The sequence below is a fragment of the Papio anubis genome, chromosome 14 (assembly GCF_008728515.1).
Source record: "Papio anubis isolate 15944 chromosome 14, Panubis1.0, whole genome shotgun sequence".
NCBI classification, from domain to species: domain Eukaryota; kingdom Metazoa; phylum Chordata; class Mammalia; order Primates; family Cercopithecidae; genus Papio; species Papio anubis.
Window position 1 is genome coordinate 16,319,430 of NC_044989.1, and position 19,041 is coordinate 16,338,470.

The 19,041-nt window shown below is 43.8% G+C and overlaps 1 protein-coding gene across 7 annotated transcripts in view; it reads right to left on the minus strand.

The window, feature by feature from the left end:
- FAM49A (family with sequence similarity 49 member A) overlaps positions 1 to 19,041 on the minus strand; it is a 109,576-nt gene that overhangs the window by 41,112 nt on the left and 49,423 nt on the right. The gene's annotated exons all lie outside the window — the stretch shown is intronic.

Sequence of the window (19,041 nt, forward strand, 5' to 3'; positions counted from 1 at the left end):
GAGATGAGTCTCAGGGCTCCCATGGGCAGAGCTGTGGTTACACATCCAAATGGGTGGCAGAGTAGCTTGGTTGCGGTGTACTCTGAAGGGCTGGGAACTCTGGTTTCTACATTCTATTTTGGTGATTCCAAGGATACCCTCCTAATGTGACCTGCTGTTGGGTCTATCCCAAGGGACATCAGTTTACCACCTTTCCCTATGGTGTGAGAGCTTATATCAGAGGGAATACGGCAATCCAGCGGGCACTCTGAGCTCCCTAGGATGACTTTAATCTGAGTATCTGAGTTTATTACTTAAATATAGTATGTTGTGTATACTGTAAAGTTTAAAATTACTTTAGACATACATACACAAATATGTACACACACATACACACACACACAATGACTCCCTTGGCATGTTCAGAAATCATTTCTAAGTTGAAGCCCTATTGTGACATAATGTAGCTACACTGGTGCACATGGAAATTTTCAGATCTAAATTCATTCCTGTCGGGGAGGGTCTGGTAGGGGTGGAGCAACGACAGAGAGTACAGGTTGAGTATTCCCCAGTTTCAAAAACCTGAAATCTGAAATGCTCCAAAATCTAAAACTTTTTGAGCACTCACACGACACACAAAGGAAATACTCACTGGACTCCAGATTTTTGTATCTGGAAGGTTCAACCAAGAGGTATGATATAAATATTCCAAAATAAAAGAAAAATCTGAAATTCAAAACACTTCTGGCCCCAAGCATTTTAGATAAAGGATACTCAACCTATACAAGGTCTTGGCTGTCAGATTAAGAGACAGGAGAGGATATACCAGTTGGATAAGCACTCGTGAAGGGATGGGGTCCTGAAAATCAATATCCTTTATTTGGATGTTTCCTGCTTTGGAGAGTGGCATTGGAAGGTGGTCCTCCTTTCATCCATGTCCTCTCTGGGAGGTCTTTTACTCTTAGAGGTGCCAGTCTTCCCTGCTTAGATTTTCCAGGACTCTGCTCTTTCCCTACTGAAGTGAAGGTGTCTGGGCATCTGGGTCCCCGGTCCCTGGCATTGGCTGGGTGTATTTTCCCATGCATTGCAAGCTGGGACTAACTTACAGAGATTAAGACACAGTCTTGAGAATCTGAAGCACAGAGTAGGCCAAAGTAACAATACGATGTGTTGACTCAGCTCATTCTCAAACATGACTTCTGTGAAACAGCCTCTTCTCTTAGAAACCAGAGGAGGTTTCTCTTTGTCTTGACTCTCTCTTAGCCATGACTCTTTTTCCTTGTTTTTCATTTAAAAAGCTGTACTTTTCTAGTTTAACCTGTTTGTATTTTCTGAACACCAAATCTTACCCCAAAAGGTGTGTACTGTAAGTAATACATGAATAGCATCATAGAAAAGAGTGCTTGAAAGAGCCTCAAGAATATAAGGCACCATCTAACTGCCTGTTACTCCAGAGCAAGTCATTGTAGCTGTGAGTCTTGGGTTTCTCATTTGCACAACAGTATGATAATAGTATCTCCTGCATGGAACTCTTATCAGGACTAAATGAACTGGGTGTGAAAGCACCATGTATACCATAAAGGACTGGGCAAATATTACCTATAATTGTTCAACATTACAACTCCTCTTATAGTTTAAGATATTCAGGGAATCTGACAAATGGATTAATGTCCCCAGCATGGTATGATTCCATATGATTTCCATTTTTCTTTATTTTTCAATATTGGTGTCCTAAGATCCATGGTCCTTTATGTATACCTTTTCCACATTAAACAATAACCAGGTAAATGCTTAGCGGCATTAATAGCTGAAAGAGACTTTTCTACATGCAAGACACTGTATTTTAGATACATTTTCTTATTTCATATTCAAAATGTACTTGGGGGAAGATATATAGTATTAGAGATTGGAAAACTAAGAATTATTAAAATTAAGTATAGAAGCTGATTAAAAAACATAAATTCTTACAAAAGACAGCTAAATTTTCAAAAGAACAATTTTTATATAAGTTTGTGATAGAGGCTTCAGGTAATTCTACAAAAATTAAAACCCATTTTCAATGCAAAATTCCCAAACATAAACAAATGCTTTTAAGAATATGAACAATGAGGTCACTCTCTTAGTAATACTAGGATTATCATCAAAGACTTTACTTTTTTTTTTTTTTTTTTTTTGAGACAGAGTCTCACTCTGTTGCCCAGGCTAGAGTGCAGTAGCGCAATCTCGGCTCACTGCAACCTCCGCCTCCCAGGTCCAAGTGATTCTCCTGCCTTAGCTTCCTGAGTAGCTGGGATTACAGGCACCTGCCACCACGCCCAGCTAATTTTTGTATTTTTAGTAGAGATGAGGGTTCACCATGTTGGCCAGGATGGTCTTGAACTCCTGACCTCAGGTGATCGACCTGCCTTGGCCTCCCAAAGTGCTCGGATTACAGGCGTGAGCCACCGCGCCTGGCCAGATTTTTTACCAAACAATTGTGTCTATGTGTACCCCATGTCATATAGCACAAAGTCTAAAGAAAATAAATGTCTAATAAAGAAAACCCAACCAAAGTGGTTCATAAATACTTCTACTGAAAAGAAATGAAATGCCAAAGAACAAAGAGTTAACACGTAGATTTTCTAGCAATCTGAAGTGGGGGACTTGGGGTGGCTGCCCGCTCTAGTCCTAGGAGATCTGGTTTATCTTCCGCAACACTGACTCTCCTGGTGAGAGCGACCTACCTAAATAAAAGGAAAAAGCAATGCCTATCCCATGAAAAGGTAATCTGATAATAGTTTGGGTGGCAAGTTTCTTCTTCCTCCTTTGGTTCTCTAATGAACATGCTACCTTTAACAATTACTCTGAGAGAATGACTCAATCCCCAGGGCAGTTACAGGTGGTGTATGCACTGAGAGAAGACATGGCTTCAGCATTCAGGTGATGCACATTCTATTTAGGGAAACAGCACGAGTTTAATTAAACAATTTAATCTATCTAAAAGCACATATCACATTCCTGATAAATTGTAAGTACTCAAAGATATTAATTGAATATGAAAATAACCTTATGTCCCCAGTACATATTAAGTAACAGAGTAATTATAGTTATTAATTCTATGATTTATGAGAGAAACAGGAACATCAGCATTCTATTGAGTGCCCACTGTGTGTGTGGCACTATACTTGAAGCCTTCACACACTTTATTTCATGCAAACCTTACATCAAACATCAGGTAACTATAATTATCTTCACATTGATTGGGGGGATGAAAAGGAGGCTCAAATACCTAAACAATTTTCCAAATACTACAAGAAAATACAAGAGTCACATTTGACATTGAAAATCTGTGAATCTGAAGTCTATGCTCTTTTCTGCACAGTAGAAGTCCTGGGGCTCCACATCCCTAGGAGGCCCCTGCTTGGGGACTTCAGAGAGTGTGGTCAACTGAAGGTGTGTGTAGGGTGTTGTACTGTTGAATGAACATGCTCATTTTTCTGGGGAGAGAGCCCATAGCTTCCGTTAGATTCCCAAGGGGCTGGTTCTACACTAGTGTTATGCAATAGCATGTTCAGGAAGGGAGGTGTTTCTTTAGGAAATGAAGGAAAAGAGAAAACTATGTGAGGTGAAGTCTTCTGGAAGAGTCTGCTCCATAGAAGCAAGCTGCCACCCAGATGCGAAGAATACTGGGAATCTGGGTTGACTGAGAGAAGCCCTCCAGCTAGGGGACAGATTCTGAGTGTGAAGGGAACACAGAATACACATTGGGTGACTCCTCAATCCTCCAAAAACAGATTTCTTCCTCAAGATTCATTTTCTGCACTAGTATTTTGAAATAGGTTCTTCAATTTTTTCCCCCAAATAGTCTAGAGGAAGGGTGTTTCTCTAGTGACTTTAGGAGTGGCAGCAGTGCTTCTAAAGCCCGCCTGCATGCTCTTGCCAAGGGAGGCACTCATCTTTAAGGGGTGACAATCTTGGATGTACTCATGGTATTTTCTATGACCACTTTCTTGGCTGTCAGTTCAAAGCCACTTCTATGAGAGTTGGCTTTAAGGTTACTCAGTGGAAAACCATGACTCTCTTTAAGAAATAATTCTCTAGTCACATTTCCAGTTTCAAAAAAGAGAAAAGAATTCATATACATGGACACTGTTTTTCACTATTTGGAACCCTATTATTTTTTAGAAGAAAAAAATAAGTTGATAGCATTAGCTGCACTCCCAGAGTATAAAACCAAATGAAATCAAGCAGGGTTTATTTTAAAAAGAAGTGACTATGGTTTATGGAGAAATTCATTTGTTTTCTATAAATAAGACATATCAAAGGAAGCAGGCCCAGGGAACGGGGTAGTGTGAATGATGACCTCTGCCTGTGTATACCAAAATTTCAATGCTCAACCTTCATGATTAGATCACAAGCTCCTAGGAGGTTTCTTTTTTTGGTTATGACTATTTGAAAGGAGAATTCCTAAGCCAATGCTACTTTTTATCAATAATGAACAGAAGGTGAGAAAATAAATCAATACCACAGCAGTCCTACCAGGATTTATTTTCTAACCTTTTTTGAAAGTCCAAGACAAGAATACTCATCTCTAACAGAGAATAAGACCTCTATCAGAAGGGGTAGATTTTCTTATCATTTTGAATGACCCAATACCTCCTAGAATCTATAATCTTTAGCATCTCTGGTGCAAAGACTTTAAGAAATCAAAGACTCAATTACCTATAACTCAACACTTTGGGAATATGGAAGTCCTGATTCATCCAATTTTTTTTGGCAACATAGCATTTAAACTACAGACTGACCATGAATACAGCAATGCCATATATTTATATAATTTCACATATTTGTCAAAGATGTGTCTGACTGCATTTATCTTCAGTATGAGCATGTGTCAAAGGGAGAAAAGTTATCATTGGAGCCATTTTACAGGTATAAGAACTCCATGACCAGGTATAGTAAGTGTCCTTCCCAAGGTCCTCCAGATGGGTCCTGGACTTCATAATATAGAGGCCCCCTACATCCCCAAATTTAATCTGAATACACTCCACATTAGAACTGGGGTCATCTTTTTAAAGTTCTCATTTTACATAAAAAAGGATGGGCCCAAGAATCCACAGCACATTAGGGTCAAAGAAGGGACTAGAAGAGAGACGTTGTGGCTCTCAATCTCACGCTCTGTCCATTAGTACAAAGAGTAAGTGGGACATCAAGTTCATTTTCTAAGACATGATGAACTCAGAATGCTCTCTGCTCCCTAATAAGGACACCCTCGCTGGTGGTCCAGAAAAAATTTGCACACTTCCCTTCCTTCTCAACTTGATTTTCCTGATTCATACCCTTGGCAGAGCTTGCCAGTATCCTGGAAATAGCCTCCAACTTGATCTTCCTGACACGAGTCTTGTCTCCCTTCTACTCATTTCCATGCTGCTGGCACAGCCATTTTCCTAATCACAAATCTGAGATGTTACTTCCTAGCTTAATATGCTTCTGTGGCTTCCCAGTGCCTGCTGGATACAACGCATTCAAATGCATGCACTGGGCGCAGAAAGCCTGGACCCTGCCCCCTCTACTCCAGCCTTGCCCTGCACATCCTGTCCCTAGAGTGGCTCTGCTCTTGACTGCCTCAGGGCCCTTGCACATGCTGCTCTGTCTGCTTCACATTCTTAATGATCTGCAGGCCAGAGTGAGGAGGGAGCTTTATGTATTATCATATTTTAATTTTTACGACAACCGCATGAAATAGTGACTGCTATTATCCCAATTTCAGAGGTAAAGAAAGAATCTTAAAGACTTAGAAACTTACTGCATTTCACCAGTGACAGATCAGGGTCACTGGAATCCCCTTCTATCTGACATCTAAGCACCAGCTCTTGGCAAGTGCTTCCCCTACACCTCCTTTCAAGTAGGAGGGTGAAAATCAGGACCCTTGGAAAGACCCCCTGAGCCCTCCCTCCCGTTCTATTCTACACCCGTAAAAACAAAAGCCACTCTCGTGAGTGAGCTCCTCCTCTCTGCTCACCTAACATGCCTTGTGTGCCATGCGACAGTGCCTATCACAGCATACCATAATTACATACACCCTGTCTTCTGGAGCAGGGCCGCTTTTACACCTCCTTGTATTCCCAGTACTTAAGGACAGGCCTGGCATGCAGTAAGCACCGAAAAATAAATCCCTGGGATTGTTCTGACTGGTGGTTCCCAAGCCCTCCAAGGCAAAATGAGAAAAATAAAGCCTATGTCATGCATGAGCCTTTCAGAAAGTTATTCAGACATTTCTATGTTACAAGGTTTTTATTTATCTTGGAAAATGATGTAATTATATCCTAAATTTGCCAGGTTTATTTGGAAATGTTACTGGTTTTTGAAATCCTGAAGTCTAGGAACACGCACCCGGGCTCTGCCTTGTGTGGGACTGGGAGCAGAGCTACAAGCGTGACCTGGTCTCTCACGTCGTCGGGCCAGAGCCTTCACCTGCACCTGCTACCTCGCTTCGTTTTACCGTAAGTCTGACCTTCGAGCTACAATGCGGCCCCAAGATTTCCCCAGCAGGGTAGAAGGAAACAGAGTAGAGGAAAACAGTCCAGTTTTGGATTTAGGAATGTTTCTGGAGACTGGATGTGATTTTAGGAGGGCAATTAAGACAATCTACCTTTCACATTGATCAGCAAGGTTCAGAGTTAGAGAAATCCTGATGGGCAGCCAGGTGGCCACTGCTGTCAGTGACGTCAAAGGCTTGCACATGTCCCACAGTGCTCTTCAAAGCCAGCAGCACTTCTGGCTTCTCCCAACCATTGGCTGGTATCCAGTGGGTGTCCCAGGAGGAAGGGGACCAGCCCTGACATGTCTAGTATTCAGATGACTCAGATATGCTTTCTCCTGGTCACCACAGAACCCCGTATACAACATGTACACCACTTGACTGTTTTGAATTACAAACTACCCACTTCCATTTAATCATCAGCTTACAATATGTCAGATACAAAATAGCTGGTGTTAAAAAATACTTCTCATCGAAAGGTACATTTCTTAAATGATAGATGCAGCTGCTTTTCTGGGGAAGAATATGCACCAGTGGAATGAAGTAGCTCAGTTGATACACTCTGGGAGCCTGTATTTGCTAAATCAGGTTAGTGATTTTAGATGGCAGGGCTGGGCTGCACATCGCTGCTCCATCTGCCGTTTTTTGCAATGAAGTCATGAGGTTTTCCGTTCCATTGCCGAATGTATTGCCAAGAATCCAACAGATGATTTCATTCCAAGATGAAGGAAGAAAACTGAAGTGGAGTGAGTCTATTAAGCACTTTCATCTGACAATAAAAATGAGTTAATGGCTAAAATGTGTTTTCAAAGTGTTTTAACACTACAAGTAATGGCACTCAAATGAGAAAATGCCTTGAATATTCTCATCGATCATTAATACTATGGTGTCCCTCAAAAGGGCTTGGCATTCCCCATGGAATACAAGCTGCTAGAGTCCAGTTGCAAGGCAATTCGTGGGAATTCTAAAAAAAATACCACGAAACCATTATGGAATTGAACAATTAAGTGCAGGTTTAAAATAGCTCTTTCAATATCTGAGTTCAGTTTTCTAAAATAGACTATTACCTCATTATAGCTAATTTTTCCATAAACATCAATAGTACAGCAGCAAAAAGTACCTAAGAAATGAGGGCAAAATCAGATTCTTTTTTAGGGAATGAAAGTCAATGTGTCTCCCAATTTCAAACATTAGTGACATGGGAGCAATCAAACTGGGCTGAGCTCTGGCCCAGGCCACCACTGGGAAGTCACTAGTGAATCTGCCCCCTTCTCTTGGGAAATCAAGAACATGCTTATGAGGAAACTGCTTAAGACATCTGCTTCTTACCTAGGCAGGCAGACACTCAACCCACCCAGGCCTGTTCTGCCTAATTTCAAAGGGAAAGGGACACCGTGCAGGGCAAGGGGCCCCAGAGACCCAAGCGCTCATCTTGGAGACACCATTCACTTAGTGTCATGTTGAGCAAGTTGCGTTTCCTCTCTTGGTTGGCTGCAACTCCAGTCTAGAAAGTGAAAGGGAACACCTAGAAGTCACCTCAAATTTGGGCTGTTCTGATGGTGAATTCACTTAAACAGGCTGTCAGTTCTCTGGATTACGAACCTCCTTTCTCCAGAATTCATTCTCAAGTATTTAAATAAACAACAGCCAAGACCCTCTAACCCTCTGAGAGCAGAGCTGCGGGTGAAGGCTTGTCATGGGCACCGCTGATCAACTCCTCCTTGCTGAGATGCTTGGGACCCATCCCCTTCCTCATCTCTCACCTCTCTAGAAGTTCCTCCTCAAGTTTCTACTTTCTCCATCTGGCCTTTAAGTCTTGGTCTCCATGTTCTTTCTTCAGCCTTTTCTCATACTCCCTGGTGAGACACTTCTGACTCAAATTTCCACCCATAGGTGGATGACTCTCAACCTCTGGCTCTATATTGGACTTCTGTTCCCAGCTCCAGGCCCATCAATCCAAGTGAATGTCCCACAAGCATAGCCATTCAGGGAAGGCCATAGAAACTTCACTTTCCACCCTTTCCAAAATCTCCTCCTCCTCCCTCATCCAACATAAGGCATTAATATCCTTCCAATGACATGACCAGAGCCCTGGGCACCAACTGAGATTTCTCCACCTGCTGTGCCCCTTGATCCACTCTCCTCCACGTCTCCCTTAGATCCATTCCTCTTCCCTATGCCCTTCTCTTTGGTGTCCTCATCCCCTCTCTCTCTCCAGTCTCTCTCTTTCCTCTCCTCACTCTTATATTGGATACTTGAGACCCCTGGGATCATTCACTAGTCTCTGAACATACTACACAGAATGTAACATATACAATGAATTCTGGGGAATTAAATCTCTTCCATTTCTGTTGTCTTACAATATAACTAAAAAGCAAAACAAAATGAAAAAGAGGCCTTCTCCTTTTCCCTGCTCAGCTTTCATTCCACGGGCAACTGCATCATCCATAGTTCTCTGGCAGGTGATAAAATATAACCTATCATGTCAAGGGACCAGGAGGTGAGTCCTGATGAAAATGGTCCTTCTGGCAAGCAAAAGGCCTTGCAGAATTCAATGGCCCCAGGACCATGGGATGACTTGACATCTAAGAAGGTTTTTAGATGTTGAGTTTTCTTAAACTGGAGCTCATCTGGGTACCAAAGGAGGCTTTGGATTTGACATGTCAAAGCAAAGGAGCAAAGGAAATTTGCTCCTAGGTCAAATTCATTTTGAAAAGTGCAGGGGGATATAACAAATTATTTTGGTACCGAAACAAAAAAACAATCCAATAAAAGCCATCACATACAAAAAACCTGAAGAATTTGAGGCCAAGAAAGATTAGCATGCTCTGTGAAATCTCAAGCATCAAGAATGTCCAGAGTGTCAAAACCTCACTTGAAATCTCAGAGACAGGTGCGGCTCTGCCTTTGTTTCCAGCTTCTGAAAGGAGCAATTGCCCTTGTTTCAACGTACTCAACATTGCAAACAAAACTAACACGTTAAAATAAAAGCCCTGGCTTGGTATCCGAGCAAGCTGTGCAGACGATCAACCTAAGGCTGGGACAGGAAAGCTGGATGAGGTGAGAGTCTGTAGAGTGGTGGGAGGTAGGCCTGTCAGGCAGGGAGGGGCGGTTGGGGGGTGCTACTTCCTGAGACAGAATCCAGGGATCAAATAGAACAGTTAGCCAGGTCGACGAAGTTAGCCATGGTTAGCATAAACGCTTGCTAAGCTGGCTGTCAAATAAAGGTGGGTAAATTTTTTACTTGGTATGCAAGGCTATAAACCTGGCTTAGAGCTCTCTTTCAAGATTCTGGCCCTCTGCTGAAGCTCCTCTGATCACTCTGTACATAAGCCACACCAGAATATGACAGTGGAAGGGCTCCTGCCTCCTTGCTTCTTTTTTTTTTTTTTGAGATGGAGTCTGCTCTGTCATCCAGGAGAGACTGCAATGGCACTATCTCGGCTCACTGCAACCTCCGCCTCCTGGGTTCAAGCATTCTCCTGCCTTAGCCTTCCAAGCAGCTGGGATTACAGGTGCATGCCACCACACCTTGCTAATTTTCGTATTTTTGGTAGAGACAGGGTTTCACCATCTTGTTCAGGCAGGTCTTGAACTCTTAGCCTCAAGTAATCCACCTGCCTAGGCCTCCCAAAGTGCTGGGATTACAAGTGTGAGCCAGAGCCCGGTCCTTGACTCTGTTTTTTTGCTCATGCTGTTTCTTTTGCCTTGAACACCTAAAGACGGCCTATAGTTTCTCCCCGTAACCTCCTCCCCAAATCCCAGGTATAAGTAAGCACCTTTGCTGTTGTGGATTCTTGCAGGGGCTATCTCTGAGTGGCTGTTGGTGTTTTAGCCATTGCAACCACTCCTCCTCACTCCTCCCCGCCCAACCATCAAGCAGGGTCCCACACATCACATTATTCATTTATGGCCACTGAACGGAAAGGGCTGGATAAGTAATCACTATTCAGCAACAACAACAAAGATGTCAACCACACAGACTGAGCAGAGAAAACAGTCATTGGTGAGAGAAACAGGTCAGAGAAAAATAAGCATTTCCCCAAATATAAACACTTTTGGGTGATTGGCCCTTTTGTTTTAGGACCACAGACTACTTTGAAAGTCTAAAGAAAACTGGCTTTCTCAGAAAAATGCAAACATGCAGACTGATATATTTTCAGGAGGTAAAATAAATACACGGAAGCCCAGAAACGAGGGAATCCCTCATCTATTTTAAGATCGCAAATTTCAGTTTATAGATGGCCAAGTGGAATGAGGACGGCGTTTTGCAGTGTGTGGACCATGGGCTAAGCTACTCTAAAAAGGAAAGGGAATCATTTCATGGAAACAGCATGAGCTTTGGAGACGTTGGGAGAGTCATTGGACTCTTTTGAATCTGAGTTTCCCTTGTTAGTAAAATGCAAATCAAAATATTTCCTTTTTAGTATTGTTACTAAGTAAGTGAGATAATGCAGGTAGAAGTTCTTAGTGCAGCATCTGGCATGCAGTAGGTCCTGACAACAAATAAGTATCTGCGCCCCCTGCCTTGCATTTTAAAAATTGCAACCACAGTGCAAACAAGTCATTGCCCTTTTAGCAATAAATCCTACACTGTTGCTTTGGAGCTGGAGAAGAAAGCCTACTCAGACCACCACGTCAGTGAAGAGGTGAAGCTGGGTGCTGAACTGCTGCTGCGACGGGATCATTCACATGGCTATTAATCATACAAGAGCCCATTTATGACAAACGCAGGTCACTCCCTTTGCATGACAAGGCACATGGGTCCACAGAGCCCCATTATCCAAAAAAAACACAGAGCATTGTGGGCGATGCAGGCGAAGGCGAGTGCACACACACAAGCGGACATTGTAAGGCTGTTTGCACAACCCCGCCGTGCTCCTCGCGGATTTCCTGCCAAGGAGACATTTAGATCTCACAGAGGCGGCTGCAGACATTTGCTCATTCAACATGGCTTCAGGCAGTGGCTGCGGAACCCCGGTGCACGGTACCCTCTGCTGGTCGTGTCTGGAACTGCAGACCAGGAATACAGGGGATAAAGCACACAAGGGGAACCCCTGGGGCCCCAGGCTCTTCTCTCCCTCCCCTGTCTAAAGAGTACAGTGCAATAGGCATGAGCTTTGCTGTCTGAAAAGCCTGACTTTAAATATCAACATCTCAGTTGTAACATGGATTCACTACAAGACCCTGGGCATGTCATCTCACCCCTCCTCAGACCTCAGCTTCTAACTGGAGACCACATGTTTCTACCACAGGACCCTTGTACTTGCTAGTCCTTCTGCCTGGAACGCTTTTCCACAGTCTGCAGAGATTTTCTTTATATCTTCATTCGGGATTTATTTTTCAGTGGAGTTCAACCTAACTGTTCTGTCCAAAATACTACTTTACCCCCACTCCCCAGTAACTCTGCTTTTCTTTTTAGTATGTATCTTAATTTATTTATGTACCCTCAACTCCTAGAATAGGGCCTGACACATAGAAGGAATGCCATACATATGAGTGGAATAAATAAAGACATCGTCCATGACTACCCTGTCGCTTCTCCTGAAACAAAACATAAGCTTCTTCCTCCATCTCACCGGGGAAAAGAGGTTCTCACATTATCCTGATATCTTATTCACACATTCTCACTGGTTAGAGAATTTACTACCATATAGTATCCAGAACTGTTTCCAGGCCTCTGAGTATGGTCTGACCAGAAGGACTCCATCTCGCTTCCATCTGGACACTAAACCTCTACTGATGTAACCCAAGATGGTACTGAGGAATTTTGGCAGACACAGCATATTGCCAATATGTACTGATTTACAGCCAACAAAAAATGTAATTGAGTACTTACTGCTTACTTAGTAAGATGAATAATAATGATGACTTCCACAGAGTGTGCATATATTCTGTGCTAAGCATTGTGCTAAATACATATAGTGTCATCTTTAATGCCAAAAGCAAACTAAAGATTCTGTGCTACTACCATCTCCCTTTTAGAAATGAGAACACTGAAGCAAGTAAATAACTTGCCTAAGGTAACTCAGTTAATCACCAGCAGAACTGGAATTCAAACACAACCCATCATACCAGAAAACTCACACTCTAAGCCACTATGTTATTTTGTCGAATACTCCTGCGCTATTATTAGATGTTTTTGGGAAACAGAAAATGGCTTAAGACATGGCCTGTGGCCTCTGGTCAGGGCAAGAGGGCTGTGGAAACTCATAGCAAATTGTGTCTTCTTCCTAATTAACTTATTAGCACATGGTTTGGCATTAGGTTGCCTGAATACATTTTTGCGAATTGTTGACATTCTCGTTGTATAAAACCCTAGAATGCTGGAACAGGGAGGAGTGTCCCTGATCCAGCCCAGTGGCCCAGTCCTGTTGAGTTACAGACGATAACGATGAGACTAAAAATCCCAAGTCCTCGGCAGCCTATGTACACTGCACCATGGAGTTGGAACACATGATAAACTTTTGTGAAGTTTCTAGAAATTATAAGCATAACCAAAATTTCTGAATAGTTGGCAAAACTGTATTGGCTTTGCTTAGTTATCTAACTACCCACATTTCACTTCCCATTTTATTCAATTCTGCTGATCCTCCCTCAATCCAACACCCCTCATCATCCTTGACACTTGCCCCAAAGGTACGATTTGCTTCTTTTAGTCCATACATATATATATATATATATATTACACACACACACACACACACACACACACACACACACACACACACATATATATACACTCTGTATATCTTGCATATATTTCTATCAAAAATATAATATTCACACCTGTCTGTTGAACTCCTTAAGGACAGGTGTTAATCATCAATCCATCCTCTGTACCTAGCACAGTTCTTAATACAGTGTTGAAATCTGGTGATCAAGCCGAGGGCCGTGGCTCACGCCTGTAATTCCAGCACTTTGGGAGGCTGAGGCGGGCAGGTCACAAGGTCAAGAGATTGAGAACATCCTGGCCAACATGGTGAAACCATGTCTCTACTAAAAATACAAAAAGTTAGCTGGGTGTGGTGGCATGTACCTATAGTCCCAGCTACTTGGGAAGCTGAGGCAGGAGAATCACTTGAACCCAGGAGGTGGAGGTTGCAGTGAGCCGAGATTGCACCACTGCACTCCAGCCTGGTAACAGAGAGAGACTCCATCTCAAAAAAAAAAAAAAAAAAAAAAAAAAAATCTGGTGACTAGTCAAATAAATAAATACATGAGCATTGCTCTTTTTAGAGACTAGAGCTAAATAAAATGTGGCTCCCGCAGTAAGGACCAGTAAGGACAAGAATCTGTGTTCAAAGATAACTGTAATGGGGAGGAAGACTCCAGTGGGGACTGTGATCTGGATAAAGGCAACGTGTTTGGGAAAAGGAGTCTAAAAGAAGAGGTGCCTCAACTGGACTAGAATATTCTGGAAGGGTTTCCTGCAGATAGGGGCTATAGCTCGAGGTGGAGGAGAGTGAACATCCCACTGCCAAGAAGCCTGTGAGCTGTGAAGAAGGGAGCCCAGTGTCCTTCACTTTGGGATCTGCTGAGATCACACGTACTAGGGGGTGGGTAGCGGTTGGACATGAGGGGTCTCTGGAGTGGCAGCTGTGACAGGGATGGCTTTAAGATCTGTGAAAGCCAAGCTACTGACGGTTCCCAGTCTTCTAGCTATGTTGAAGCAGTGGGACCCATTTTCCTGTGTGGCTCTTAAGTCTGCTCTGAAAGTAGTTTCCTGCCAGGCCACGATGCCTGTCCCAGTCCTGCAGGGGGGACTCCTTGCCCTCTGCACCTTGTACCACAGCCCCCTGTATCCTCTCTTCCACCACATTTCCACATTCCTGGTCACTCCCGCTTGCCTGCCTGTCTTTCCTCCTAGGATGTGAAGACCCCTTGGATGGGAACTGGAACTTACTTGTGATTGAATCCACAGCAAGCCACCCAGGAAACGTGTGTGGCTGAATACATGAAAGAATGAGTGAAGAAAGATGGTCTGAAGGCCATAATCAGAATTCAACTGCCTCCAGCCTGAGGTCCTTCCAGGTAACTACTTAGAAAGAGAGAAAGAGGGAAGGAAGGGAGGGCATGTGGATGGGTGGTAGGGGAAAGGGTGAGAGGATAGGAAGAAGGAAGGAAGGAAACAAGGAAGAAAGAGAAAAGGAGGAAAAAAGAGGGTGGGATGAAGGGAGGGGAGGAATAAAAATTGTTCCACCATGGTGACACTCAGTTTAATAAAGATATAGCTAAAGATCTCATGCTACGCTTGCAAGTTAAAAGAAAGGCAATTTGAGTTGTCAGAAAAGTGAAATATGTCCTCAATGATGCACAAATTAACTTCTAAAAAAGACAGCAGGATTTGAGAAGAGCCTGCCTCCCACTGCTAGGATGCGATGGCCAGAGACTTACTTTCACGATGAGAAGCCTGCAGAACCATCTCTGCTCTGGCCTCTGAAGCAGCCAATCAGCTGCAGGAGGCTGAGCTGCGTGAGAAGTCCAACTTCAAGGACAGACGTTGCAAAATAGCAATGTCTCCCCATCAAGCGGAGGTGTATGCTCATTTTATGGATGCTCCTGGATATGGCTTGATGGTGTTCCCACCCAAAATCTCATCTGGAATTGTAGGTCCCATAATCCCGACATGTCGTGGGAGGGACCTGTATGGGAGGTAATTGAATCATGGTGCAGTTCCCCCATACTGTTCTCATGGTAGTGCATATGTCTCATGAGATCTGATGGTTTTATAAATGGGAGTTCCCCTGCACAAGCTTTCTTGCTTGCTGCCATGTAAGACATGACTTTGCTCCTCATTCACCTTCCTCCTTGATTGTGAGGCCTCCCCAGCCATGTGGAACTGTGAGTCAATTAAACCTCTTTCCCTTATAAATTACCCAGTCTTGGGTATGTCTTTATAAGCAGCATGAGAATGAACTAATACACCCCTTTAAGTCAAAATTCCAGCTGAAGGAATTTCGAAGAACACTGAAGGCTGGGAGACTTCCATGCATTTTCAGGAGTGCATTTTCAGGTATTTACTGCCTCCACCCCTGGGCAGGAGAGCCAGCAGGTAGTGCTGTCCCAGGAGAGGACATGATTCTCTTCAGTTCCTTTTCCTAATGCATAGCAGAGCAGACACAGAGGACTCTGACACTGAAATCCCAAGGAGACTCATTCCCCTGCTTTCAAAAGGCCTTCATCTAAGTCAAATTCTCATGATCCGATAACTACACTAACAGCAGCCATCTGCTGAGCGTCAGCCCTGCACTCGATACTATGTTAAGTGCTACACGCAAATGCTCTCATTTAATTCTCACGATTACCCTCCAGTAGGTTAGTTTGAAGAGTTACTATATTGTATATTTCTGCTAAATTGGAGAGCTTTTCTTTGGGCAAATGCAAGAGCTTGCAGTTAAGTACTTTATCCACTAAGGGGCATTATCATCTCACATTAAAAATGCCAGACCTGGTCAGGTAGGTACTTAACACAAATGTAGAAATTTGTGAAAAAAGGACAAAGCAGAGATATCAAGTTCAACATCCTGAATATTTTCTAAACGTGATTCCCCTCATTTGTAAAAAGTGTTTAAACTCACAGTTGTAGTAGCCAGTACTTACTAATATAGTAACTCAATTCTCGCTTCAAGATCATTTCAAAAGCATCTGTTTTGACCACTTTGCCAGAAAATGGGGCTATGACATTTGAGAAGGAAACATGAATAGACTTAGCCATTTGGCTTAGTAATTATCCTCTCCAGCCCCTTCAACTAATTTCTTAAGTCACGTTTTCCACTGAGGAAAACATCTGTATTGTGGCTGAATCAACTTCACTCAAGTTAAGGATAAAAAGAAAGGTTGGAATCCTACCACGAGCTTATCAGGATGAGTTTCTATAACTCATTTAAACAAAACCTCCACTTAAAATTGTATTTTAGGTCTGGAAAATACTCTGGAAATGGACATGCACATAGTTGAAGACCCTCAATTCATGATCTGTACCCCCGAGCCGGCTCTTCTGGAAAGACGGGAGATGGACAAAGGTACAAGTTGCTCCCATGGAGGATGTCCCTGCAGGAAATCTGCAATCCAAAAGAGAAGACAGCAAAGTCCTTGTGGAACTTCCCTGTTTAGATTGATAAGCCAAGACCACAATTAAACCAAACAAACAAATGCACAGAGTTTATCTCCGAATTTCTGTGTAAGCCCAGCCTGGCTCCTGATGACTCAGCCGTGCTCTATCCTGATTTAAACTTTCCCCTGTCGTCGGGGTTCCCAGGCTGCAGTCTGTGGCCACAGAGCCCTCTACATTTGAACACTTTGCCTTTCCCCCTCTGGAGAGCTTGCAAGCCTCCCAGACAGATCAAGCACTGTTTGGGCTATTTCTTCATTCCACTTGAAGACAGCAAATTGTGATTCCAACATGAGGTCTGAGTTGCTCCCCAGCTCATATCATCTGACAACCCAGCTCAACTACACAAAATAACCTCAGGTCCTCTGGTGCTCAGTGGAGGATGGAAAATACACTGAGCAGGGAGTGTGGTCACACCGGTCACCTGCCACGTAGCAGCTGTATGGCCTTGGCAAGGTGCCACATCCCTCTCCACGGCTGCCTTTTCTTGAATGCCTACTAGATGCCAAGGTCTTTGCTGGCTCTTACTCATCTTTAAAATCTGTCTGCAGAGTAGTGTTTTTAGATAAGGAAACTGCGGCACAGCAAGATTCTGGAACTCATGAAGACCATTCCCTTCTGTGTGACTCCATTAGATGGACTGAATCTGGCTCCACACAGGAGCCAGTAGTTCTTGTCCATAAAGGAGCTCTGGCAATGAATTCTGCACAAATTGTTTCTAACCATGGATACTAACGGGATTTTTTTTTTTTCTTTGAGTGTTCTAGGCTCTCAGCATGGTCTGGAGACTGGCACCCACCTGGGAGCTTGTTACAAATGCAGTCTCTCAAGCCCCACCTCAGAACTGCTGAACGCAAGTCTACGTTTTAATCAAATCCTCAGTGGCCTCGAGTTTGAGAACCACTGCACTTGACTAAAACTCTGAAGTCCCAGTGTCATATCCCCTTTTTCTCTGTATCCCCCAAGTACCCAGTGGTTGTTTTAGGATTGGTCCCTAAATCGGGAGTTCCTCTCCTACCGGTTTAGTATGCATTTGGTTTTACAAATGGGCCCCTTTATTTGTCCCACTTGGCCCAAATGAAAGTTTACATTGTAACCAGGGATAGGAGTTACTGAGCCCCCACTGCAGGCTGGGCTTTGTACTAAGTGCTTTACATACAATATTGCAGTCCTTGAGCTGGACTAGATGGCTATGAAGTCTTCACTCTTTCCACAACCAACACTACCTCCACTCTCGCAGCCTGCTTCTTCACCTGCAAATGGGATCGCACAGAGATAGACCCAATGATCCCTCAGATCCCTCCAAAAATAAGCCTTATGAAATTTCCAAGGTTCAACTCTCCACAGAAATCTCTGTTATAATAGAAAATCTACCTCGCTAAATGCAATGCAAAAGCAGAGAACAGTCAGCCTACTTATTGCCACTATTACTGAATGTTACTGTAACATTTGGTGGCTCAGTGACCAGACAGCTGGTCTTTCTGAACCGAGACCAGCAGCTCTACCACTGGGATGTCCCTGGTGCAAACTGGAAAGTGCAGACAGGACACAGGGCAGGCGTGCTCCGCAGGCCCAGGGTTGGCATGGTGACGCCTGGGACCATCTTCACTCAATTCTTCGCTTCCGTTTCACTCGATTGTCATTGTGTGAGATCTTGCCCCAGAAGGACAGAGCAATCCTGAGGGCGAGGCCTGATGTCAGGGGAGAACAAGCCAGTCTTTGTCAGGTCCCTCAAGGGGACGAGGCCAGCCTGGCTCAGGCTGCACACAGAGGAGGCCTGTGCTCACTCGGCCGTAGAGTGGTGGCCTGCTCCATCCTTCATGGTGGGAACCCGCCACTTGAACATTCTACATTCCCCTCCTCCTGACTCCAGGGCTGGGCAAAGTGGAGGGATCTGCTCCTGGGGCCTGCAGGAATTTGCACTGAAAAGGCTTCAAGCAGAACTTACCGCTCACACTAGCACCAAAAACTCTTTGTTGAACAATTCCTCTCCCTTTGGCTGGTTTCCCACTGTCCCATTCACAATGGCATCCTTTCCTACGTCACCCTTTGTCAACTCTCCAGCCTTCCCTGGCTCCCCCGGGCTCCTGCTTCCACACTGACTCTGGGCCTCTCACTCCCTCTGAGAGGGCTCCTCGCTCAGAGGACCGTCCTGCCTCTGGTCTCCTAAGGCCTTTCGTTGGTTGTCTGAAGGGCACAGATAGTGTCACACACTAGGGATGTCTGCTGGGTGTTCATCCTGATAACTGTCAGGATGCTGGCCTCGGCTTTGCAACTCAATCATCCAGGAGATGCTTCACAAATGGTCAGCAAGTGTTTGAACCTACCTTGTACTGCAGACGCTTGCTTCTAATAGAAAATTCAACTGAGGCTTTAAGTCAAAATAAAAATCGGTCGTAATCACAGAGTCCTTACAATGCTCCAGGCA